Below are 11,242 nucleotides of genomic sequence, written 5' to 3'. Positions count from 1 at the left end.
CAAGAATCTGGGGCTCTTTTTGGATCCCTCTTTATGTTCTCAACTCTGTAACTCCAATTTTATTTGGAACTCCTTCTGATGCACAAGCTGGGCCAAGCCATTAATATGCAGTCTTTATTTGCTGTTACAGGTTTTTGAAGCATATTTCAAAAGGGAACCAAAATGTACCATTAAATGAGTAATTCATAGGAACTAGAAAGTTTTTACACAGAATTTGTAACATAAAAAATCTCCCCAAGACTATGCGTGGTCTTGGTTATTGGGACACAAACATACTGCTTCTCCAGTTGCTTCCTCTTTAAATCCCGGCCAGATTTCAGGGTTTGGCACAAATGTTCCCTTCTCTGGGGTCCCTCTCTGACCATCACCTCAGTCACAGTTGAGCACTTCCAATTCTGGGCTCCTACCACTTTGTCTTTAGTTGATAGAATTCGATGAAAATTTACTGAGTACCAGATAAGTCAGCTTTTGCTAAGTTATAGTGGGTCAACTGACAACCCCAACTTCTCAGTTCATTCTGGGATCCAGGCTGAAGGAACAGGACCAAGAGGGGGAAAAAGAGAGCAACTTTGGGTGGTTCTTAATACTTGTGTTCAGATTGGCACACGTGACTTCTGTTTGCCTCCTGTTGGCCAAAGCAGGTCATTAGACCAAGCCTGAAGTCAGAGGGATGGGGAGGAAGATTTCGTCACGCCAGGGAGTGCTACCACAAGCATCTCCATTTACGAGTATGATGTGTCCTGGGTATACCAGGAAAAATTCAGCTCCCTCAGACTTATCTGGAGTAGTTTTGTGTCTGTTCTTAGCATTCTATCAGAATTCCCTCACCATGATCATTATCACATGTAGCAATTCTTTTTTCTCTTTTTTAGACAGGTTGTGTGCTGGCAACATACAATTCTGTCAACCACTCTCCTCTCTCAGCTTCTAGAGGAGTTTTCTCCTGGTTCTTTCCATGCCTCTGGACACCTCATCTCTGTCTCTCTGGACCCATCTCTTCCCCTATCTTTTACATTCCTTGTAGTGTTATGTTCCCTTTGGGTTGGGAAGTCTCTTCCTTGGAGTTGATGTCAACTTCCTCTTCTATCTCTGTGGCCATAAACTCTTTTTCCCTGAGAAAACTTGGTCCTCCTCTTCTGTGGCACATCCAATATGGCCACACCTCCTTTGTAGCTCCTCCTATCAAGAAGTGAAATCTACTTCTCCTCCCCTTGAATCTGGGCTGGCCTTGGGACTTTGTAAGAGTCTGAAGCTGAGGCCTGGGATAAGCCAGCTGCCAGGTGAGGAAGCCAGTCTAGCCTGACGGAGGGTGCGAGGTGGGGGAGAACCGAAGTGCCCCAGCCGACAGCCAGTGCCAACCGCCAGGCTCAGGGGTGAGGCCAGCTTGGACTTTCCAGCCTAGAACCTCTTCCAGCTCATTATGGCTGAATGAGTAGTTCAGACAAAGCCAGCAGAAGATGCATCCAGCTAACCCCCAAATCACAAGCAACTGTAAATCTTTGTTGCTTTAAGTCCCTAAGTTTTGGGTGTCTGTTATGAGCAGTAGATAAGTGAAGTATCCTATACCCCTAGATTGGGTGGTGGCAGTGCCACCCAACCAGCCTTCTAACCTTAAAACCTGGGAGTCATCCTGTCACGTCCTGTCTTGCTCAACTCCACATCCAGTAGGTCAATAAGCCCTACAAAAGTGATCTGGGTCAGGGGATGGGAGTTGTTCAATGAGTACAGAGTTTTAATTTTGCAAGATGAGAAAGTTCTGGAGATGGCTTGCAGAACTATGTGAATATGCCTAATCTATTGAATTGTACACTTGAAAATGATTAAGATGGTAAACCTTATATGTATGTATTTTACCACAAGTTAAAACAGTGATTTTAAGCATCTTCTGGTCTGCCCCTCTTCTCAATCCCCACTTTGTGTGCTGCCTTCTTCCTGAGATATGGCTCCAGCCCTGACACTTACTTTATTTTTTATTTTTTTCCTTTTAATACCTAATGTATTATTTGTTTCAGGGGTATAGGTCTGTAAATTGTCAGGCTTACACAATTCACTGCACTCACACTTACACATATCCTCCCCAGTGTCCATCACTCAGTCACCCCATCCTTCCCCCCACTGACCCCCAACAACCCTCAGTTGCTGGGGTTTTCTGAGATTTCCTGAGTTTCCTGAGATTAAGAGTCTCTCATGGTTTGTCTCCCTCCTGATCCCATCTTGTTTCATTTTTTCCTTCCCTACCCCCCATGACCCCCCCACCCTACCTCTCAAATTCCTTATATCAGAGAGATCATATGATGATTATCTTTCTCTTATTGACTTATTTTGCTTAGCACGATACCCTCTAGTTCCTTCCATGTCCTTGCAAATGGCAAGATTTTGTTTTTTGGATGGCTGCATAATATTCCATTGCATATATAGACCACATCTTCTTTACTCATTCATCTGTTGATGGACATCTAGGTTCTTTCTATAGTTTGGCGATTGTGGACATTGCTGCTATGAACATTTGGGTGCATGCCTGACACTTACTTTAAAACCCAGTGTCTCCCCCTCTGCCTTCAGGGCAAAATCCACATCTGTACCAGGAAATGGAAGATTCCCTGTCTGCTCTCATGTCCTTTACCTCCTGCTCTTACTAACATCCTCCTACTGTCTGGGTGTGTTCCAGGCCCTTCCTTACCTCCATACCTCCAAGCCTTTCCCAAGAAATTCCTTCTATTAGCATGTCCTTAGTGGTTTTTATTCAACATTAACAACATCTCTTAGGTCTTCATAGGGTCCTGTTTTTAAATATAAGTGAAGTTACCAATGTATTCCAACTCTGATTTTTTTTTATCCTTTGGCCTAATATTTTTAGTTCTGAAAATCTAACCCATGGAAATAATACCAGTGCCAAACAACCAACAGATACCTTGGGGTGGATGGCTGGGAGTAGATGAGAAGGAAGGGACTAGGAGCCATGGTTTACCATGACAATCACGTGTTGTCGCAGGAGATAACCTAAACTCATGCTGTCATGTGTTGCGTCAGCAGGTGTCAAATGTCTGCCTTGCAATGGTGTCTTGCTGAGCACTTCGAGTCAATATCGCTCACCCTTACCACACCCCCTGAAGGCACAAGGTATTGCTTACTCTCACCATGTTACAGATGAGGAAGTTGAGGCTCAGGCAGGAAAGGTAGCTCCCCCGCTGGTTTTACTGAGCTGTCATTGACACACAGCACTGTAGGAGTTTAAGGTGTTCAGTAGAATGATCTGAAAAGGTAATTTTGGAAAATAAACACTTATGGAAATATACATACGGAAAAGTGCACACATCGTCGAGAGAGAAAGCTGTCATGAGAGAAGAGATTGGTTGAGGAATCATATGACGCCAAGACGTCGAGCAGCAGGTAGCACTGTTCGCTCTGTTCTAGAAAAAAAAAAAAAAGAAGAATTAGATCTGGTGATTGAATACCTTGACAGCATAGCACAAAGTAAACACATCCATTGACCACCACCCAGAACAAGACATAGAACACTGCCAGTGCCCCGGAAAGCTTCCTCCTTTTCTCCCCTGCTCTCCTTCCCAAAGATAACCATCATCTGGCTTCTACCGCACAGGTGAGGTGGTTGCTCCCTGAATGAAGGGACCGGTGTCTTCCTACTGCCTATATAACATGAGCCCTCAAAGCACATAGCATTCCCGTGAGGGTGGCGACAGCGGGGAGAGGCCTGACTCGCAGCTCTGCTCCTTCCTGGCCTTGAATTTGCTGAACGGAGGCGCAGGGATCTCTGTGTTTGGGGAGAAGAAGGGCCTGTCAGGGGAGCAAGTCTCTTTTTATCGGCCCCATCCAGGGGCTTGTCTTTTCGGCATGTGCATGCACGTGTGCACGTGCATGCGCGCGCGCGCGCGCACACACACACACACACACACACAGAGTTCCTGGTGATCTCTATAGTGTGAAGTCCGCTTGCAACTGCAAACCTTCCTGATAAATGTTTGATCTCCCCCGGAAAGCAGTTGTGAACTCCGTGTAAGGAAAGCTTTCATAGTGACCCACCATTTGAGCCTGGAGTCAAAGCCTTGTGTGTTTTCTTTCCTTTTCTTAACTGGAAGGTTATGTGTTTCTTAGCTACTGGTCAGACTGGATGAGACTGCCAAAAAGCTTTCAGGGAATTTCCTCACCATGTTACAAATTTATGAGTCATATGAAAAACTGGGAAAGGCTTCAACCAGCTGCCTCTCATTGACTCAGAGCCTTTTTTACAACACCTTGGTGCTGGGGCCTTGGATGGAGCCAGGAGGAGGGTTTATTATAACTACAAATGGCCTGACATTGCCTGGAAGGAGGTTGTGTTGAGCTCTCATCTTATCTCCGCTCTCCTGTCCTCCCCAGCAGAAAGCTATAAAAGTTCTCTCAAAAGCTTCAGAAACTGAAAGGCCAACCACGAAGGCTGGGCAGATGGATAGGCGGGTGGCTGGATGGATGAGGGCAGATCTGGGGAGCTTCTCCTTCACTTCTGCCTAGATGATCAATGGGTTACTCAAACTTAACCTGCCTGAAATCGAGTTCTGATCTCCCCCCAACCCATGCTGTCCTCCCCATCTTAAAAAAATGCTCACTTCCTCTGGGCCAGACCGTATTTGCCAAAGATGGCTTTGAAAATGTCCCCAATGTGCCCACCATGCTCTTCCGTGACGTGACATTGCTGCTCTTTCATCAAGAGATAGAGTTCATTTATCACCCCCTTGAAATAGGCAAGGTTCTGCCGCTGTTTTGAATACTAGAGTGTGGTAGAAGTGACACTGGGCCAGGTTGGAGCATAGACCTTAAGTAGCCTGGAAGCTTCTACTTCCTGCCTTGCAGGAGACAGCCACCACGTAAGAGGAGCGGCTACCCAGGGACTGCCATGCTGTGAGAAGAGGAGAGAGAGAAGAAGAAGAAGGAGAAGGAGGAGGAGGAGGAGGAGGAGGAGGAGGAGAAGAAAAAGGTGGGGGAGGGAAGGAGGGGGGAGGAGGAGAAGGAAAAGAAGGAGGAGAAGGAGAAGAAGGAGGAGGAGGAAGAGGAGAAGAAGGTGAGGAGGAGTAAGGGAGAGGAGGAGGAGGAGGAGGACAAGGACGAGGAGAAGGAGGAGCTGTCGTCATTTTGGGCATAGATCTGCAGGCCTGGTCTCCCCAGCTGCTGCCACACGGAGCAGAAACAAACTACCCAGCCAGCTTTTTCCTAAGTCCTGACCCATAAAAACATGGGCAAAACAGATGGCTGTTTCAAACCACTAAGTTCTGGGGTGGCTTGATCCACAGTGGTGGGTAACTGAAACACCATCTTCCTGGTCGCCAGACCAAAAACTTCTCAGAGCTGTTCTTGACTTTTCTCTCTCTCTCAGAAGCATATCCCACCTAGATGCAAATTCTGAGGGTTCATTTTCAGACTATACCCAGAATCTGACTACTTTTCATGACTCCTTTACTGTGTCTCCAGGCCACACTGTCACCTCATTTCCCCCCCAGATGATTACAGCAGGCTCCTGTCACCCCTCTTCAATCTCCTCTCTGCACCGTGGCCTGGAAGGAGCCCATGAAGTCCAACTTAGACTATGTCTCTCCTCTGCTCAGGATCCCCAAGGTCCCCACTGTGCTTGGGCTCTGCTCCCTCTGGCTACCTCTCTATCATCATTTCCCTTTTCCTTCCCCATTGCTCGCTCTGTTCTAGAAGTACTGGCTTCCTTGTTGCGTCTCCATCCAGCATCAAGCCTGCATTTGTTGTTCCTTTTTACTGGAACGCTCTAGTCCAGATGGCTGTGTGACTCACCTGCCCTCTCTATAAAACCCCGCACTGGTTGGCACTTAGGGATGCTCCTCTCTGCCCCCCATCCGTCCATATACCCACCGCTACTCCTTCCCTGCTGCTCTTTCCTCTATGACATTTGTCACCTGATGGCTGCAGCACTCCAGCTGTTCAGTTATGTCTGTCTTCTCCATGGGGTGTGAGGTGTTACCCCATGGGGGCAGATTTTTGGTTTGTTTGTTCACAGACATTTCCTAGAGCCTAGAACACTGCTGGGCACATCGTAGGAGCTCAATTTGCCCAATGCATGAGTTGAACTTCTGTGAGCCTGAGCTTCTTAACTCCAAAATGAGGAAAATTATAGGTGCTTTTAGAGGATTATGAGGACAAGTGAGGAGGTTAAGCACAGCGCATGGCATTGAGGCTGGGGCAGAACAGTGCTCAGTAAACCTCAGGTCCTTTTACCCACATTCCTACTTATCCCAATAGCCAGCTGCTTTACTGTTCTATTCTAGAAAGGCTGGGAAGAAATTGTATGTGTGTAAACATGTATCCATTAATAAAAACATATTAGTTTGTAAAATATTAATATACTAAAGTATATTTAAGATACATATTATATATGTAAAAAGATATGGGTAAAATCCAAATCTATTTATAATACATTTAACTTGCTTTGTCTAGCATTATGTTTTTGGTCTTTACTACCTTCTAGAATGATCTCTTCTGTAAGTTAGCAACTATGTGATAGAATGTGTTCTCTGGGATCTGTCAGTCACTAACTCTTGTCAGTGACTCTGGCTGGGTCTTTTGTCTGTGGTTCTGGCTGGAGCAAATATGATCGGTCCAGCTTGTGTCAGTTGTTTGTGCCTGGTCCAATCAAGGGCAGTTGGGGGCAGGGAAGCAGGATTACACACAGAACAGGTCCCATTTAAGCCATTTTCAGCAGATGTTATGGGCGGGGCAGTGCCCAGAGAACAGGGCTTGGGTGGGGCAGAGACCTTATGATGTGTCATCTGCACAATGCTTCCCCATAATTGTCACAGGCCTGGGTCCTGCTGATGGGGGCATTTCCCCCAATCTCATATTCTAAGGTCTGGGAACAAGTCTGGTGTCCCCCAAGATCTGCCCTTTGTAGGCCACTTCCTGTCTCCTTTCCCCTTCTCCCTCTAATCTGGGAGGCTCATCTCTTTGGTCTGCCTTTCCCATCGGAGGCCTTTCCCTACATTTCTGCTGGAGACTGGCAGCTCACTAAGAGCGGGACATTTAGAAGAGGGTTTATGGGCAAAGGTGGGGGTGTAGGGGACCCATAAGGGATTGTGCCATCCCCGCAGATGGCATAGGCTGAGCTGTTAACACTCTTATGTTCAAGGGAGGCAGGAGGGTTGGTTACTGGTACTTGAAAGGACAGCCATCTAGAGAAGCAGAGGATTGCAACCAGCCAAGGTGGGGATGCAGGGAGGGAAAGAGGTGCATGGTCACCCCACCCTCACTCTCTCCTGTCCTCTGGCTCCTGCCAGGGCCCCTCATTGGTTGAATCCAGAGGACAAGTGGGTCATTGATGTGGTCACTGGGGGGCTCCTGGGGGGTTCCTAGAGTAGGGGGTAGGGTGGAGGGTAGATGGGTTGTCATAAAGGAAGGCCCAGCCACTTCCCTCTGTACTTTCTCTGGCTGTCTCCAAGTGTGAGTCCTTCCCTGTACTGAGTGTCGCAATACTCAGATAACGTCCACCCTTTGGGGCAGAGAACGCTCTTGCCATTATCTTTAGGAATTCTTGAGTCATAACTGATGACTAATTCATTATGCAAAGCATAGAGTTTGGGTCATTCTTCCCTAAGCATATGCTTATACTCGTCCCACTAAAACTCCAGCTACACACACATGCCGTGGGACCCCTTCTGTGGTGTTGTCCCAGTCCTGGGAGGTTGTAGGCGAACAAAATGTTGTTGCCAGCAGAGACCTTGGAGCTAATTTCCTGATAGCCCAACGGTATCATTCTCCTGGTAAGAAAACCAGAGCCCAGAGAAGGGAAGTGGCCTACTATCAGGAAAAACTACTTACTGCACGCACACTGCTGGTCACCAAATGTGTGGATGTTTCCCCACACCCACTGATTTTTGGACACCAGATAGGTGTGTGACAATTCCAGTCAGTTCTGACTCTGTCTCCCTGGAGTCAGCATCAGGTCCCACAAAAGCTCTGTCCCACAAGACTGCCTCCACTGCAGAAGCCCATCCCAAGCCCCAGGCTGTCATCTCTGCTTCTGACTGACTGGCTTTATATCAGGAATCCCATGATCCCATCCTTGGGTTCAATACTTTGCCCCAACAGCTCAAGGGACTCAGGGAAACACTTCTGTTTGTCAGTTTATTATGTAATAAAGGATGTGCTAAACGCTGATCCAGAGGAACAGCCAGAGGAAGAGACGTGAAGTGTGAGCTCCGGTGAGGGGGTGCAGAGCTCCTGTGCCCTCTCTGGGTGCACCACTCTCCCAGCACCTTAATGCATATAGCAACCTGGAAGCATTCTGAACCCTATTCTTTTGGGGTGTTTATGGAAGCTTTATCATGTAGGTGTGATTGATCATTGACTCCATTTCTAGCCCCTCTGCATCTTAGAGAATGAGGAGCAGGTCTGGAAGTTTCAGCCTTGGGATCATGGTTTGGTCTTCTGGTGACCAGCTCCCTACCCAGGAGCCCAGCAAGAACAAAAAAGACGCTCCTTTCACTCAGGGAATCACAAGGGTTGTAGGAGCTCTGTGCCAGAAACTTGGAGGAGAGACCAGTTATATTTTTGCTATGATGGCACACCTGTACAAAGCCACACAGCCAGGCTGGTGGCAGAGCTGGGACTTTACTGCAGCCCTTCTCCATGTCTCTGTCTCTTTCTACTTTGCCCAGTTGTGTGGGGATAGAATGCTATTAGATAGGCAGAGGACAGCCAGGGCCATCTTTCCCTTGTCCTCTCTGTTCCTTCCTTGTTTTGTCTCATTTGTTCATCCAGTCACACTTCCTAGGACCCAGTGGGTGATTGGTATGTGTCACACACTGGTTCAGTCAGGGATCATGGCAACATTACCAGTACCCAAAATAGCCAGTTCTTTTCTCCTTCTGGGCTCATGGAAGACTCACTTCCCACTGAGGAGGTATCCAGAAGGGAGGAGCAAGCTTGTATGTGTTAAGGCTGAGAATGGGGGGCTGCTTGGTACCACAGAATAAGCCATGTCAACTGATACACAGCTCGTGTTTGGAAGAGGAGAGAAAGACATTTCTAATAATGGGATAGAATTATGGGATGGTAGAATAATGATAACATGGAGGCAGGAATGATGGACCCCACACAGTCCACAGAGTAGCCCTGGGCAGCAAGGCCAAGTCAGATGTGTTTCTCATGAGCAGGACAGTGCTCGGTCTGGACTACAGCCCTAGCTCAACCACCAGTCTACTCCGTGACCCGGAGTGCACCACTTTCCCTCTCTGTGCCTTGTGTATACAATGCTGGGGTCAGACAAGATCATCCCTAAGGTTCATTACTGCTCAAAATTCTGTGTTTTGGAACAGATCTAGTGAGTCAATTTCCTGACATCCTGGTCTGTGCTTCCTCCCTCCAACTGGCTCGGGACTGTCCCCTTGTGTGTCAGCGGGGTCCACGTTGCCTCATGGGGATGAAGACTGATGGAACAGGATGCAAAGGGAAGGAAATACTTGCTGTTCAGGCTGTTGACTTCCAAAATAATGGTTGTAAAAGCTATAACTAGGGATTTGCTGGCCAAGCTTTGAGGAGAGAAGGAAGGAAAGGCTCTTGAAAATCCTCAAGGGGAAGTCCTGAATGACAAGTAGAGAAGCTCTCTCTTTCCTTCCTTTACCTCCTTTTTGCCCTGCACAGGCATTGTCCCTACTTCCCTTCTCCAAGCCATCCCCACCACTTACTTGCCAGATGAGTTTGAGTAAATGATGGGTTCAGAGGGCCTCAGATTCCTTCTTGGCTAAATGGGGCCATGGTAACTTCCTCCCCGCTGGCCCAGGGCATCAAGTGGGGAGTGGGCACAAAGTACTTGACCCAGGCATACTCCACTGTGGGCACTCACCAGCAACAAGTCCAGACCCTGCCTGGTACCTGCCCTCCCCCAGGGTGGCCTCCATGGAATTTGGTTCCTGTAGATCACCAGTTCTCCCAGGTCCCAGATATCCCACCTTGGTTCCAGCTACCACTCCCTACAAGCCTTCACCATCCATCTATCATTACCACACCCACTGGGACTATGAGGTGCTTGCTTTCAGGGTCACGCAGGTGCACAGCCTGAAAAAGGAGCACCTCTTTACAAGTTGTGTCCCTCTGGCCTCACCCTCCACCTGGCCTGTCCAGCCAATGTGTGGCTGGTCTGGGGTAGACAAGAAAGCCTCTAATGCAAGGGTGCTCAAACTTCAGTGGTCAAGCACCTGGAGGGCCAGTTAAAGGGGTTTCGTTAAAGCATAAATTGCCAGTCTGAGCCTCAGAATTACTGATGCAAGAGGTCCGTAGTGAGGCCCTAGAATGTGCATTTCTAGCAAGTTCCCAGGTGACACTGAGGTTGCTGGTCCAGGGCCCACACTTGGAGAATCTCCAGAATTGCAAAGTGGCACCAAGCTCTCTTGAGCCTGCATGGAAAATTCAGGGATGAGCCACTTCCCTTGCCGTGTTGATCTAGTCTTCCTGTTCTCTGGATTTGCTGCTCTGGATGCTGGTCATTCTCCTGCCCCTTCAGAGCCCTGAGATGTTTGCCTAATTTATGGGACTTGGCAGACACTCAGAGGCTGAGGGAGGACAGAAAACTAACATACAGCACATTTGACTCTTGTGTTTGGGCGTTTTTTATTGCTCAGTGGGGAGAGCGTACACGTGGAAGGCCTGTTCCCCAGTTTGCCATAAAACTTGGTAATGGAGTGCAACAGGGTGGTTATGAGTTATTCAGGGGGCTGCGCCCTTTCCCACCCTGGAGCAAGCAGGAAGTCCTTCTGGAGTCCTTCATCGAGTGCTGGAGCTGGCAGTCGATGGCGATTGGTGGGCATTTGTTTGCTCTGTGGGCTAATTAGTATCATTCCCTTAGAGGGAATGGAAGGCACGTGCCTTCTCCTCCTTGCTGGCTGCATCATGGACATGATGGGAGGCCTTCTTGACCATGTGAGTGGTGGCCACACTCTACAGATGGCAGAACAGTGGATGGCAGGGGCTGGGTCCTGGTGAGCACAGGTGCCACCCCAGCTCAGATTTCTACTACAGAGAGAAACAGACGTCTACCCTGATGTTTAGGCCACTCTTGGTGTGGTCTCTTTCCATTGCAGCCAAGTCTATATCTTAAATAATAGGCCACTTGCTCACAAGGAGCACTGCCTTTCCCTGAGAGTCATTCTTCTTCAATCTCCCCAAGCCCCTGGAGCACTGGAGGTTAGATGAAGTCCTCCTCCTTTCCACTGTGTGGACACTCTGAGTATGG

This window comes from Enhydra lutris, unplaced genomic scaffold (genome assembly GCF_002288905.1).
Source record: "Enhydra lutris kenyoni isolate GAN:26980312 unplaced genomic scaffold, ASM228890v2 scaffoldscaffold17, whole genome shotgun sequence".
Taxonomy (NCBI): domain Eukaryota; kingdom Metazoa; phylum Chordata; class Mammalia; order Carnivora; family Mustelidae; genus Enhydra; species Enhydra lutris.
The sequence above is the reverse complement of the archived record's forward strand: the minus strand, read 5'-3'. Positions refer to the sequence as shown.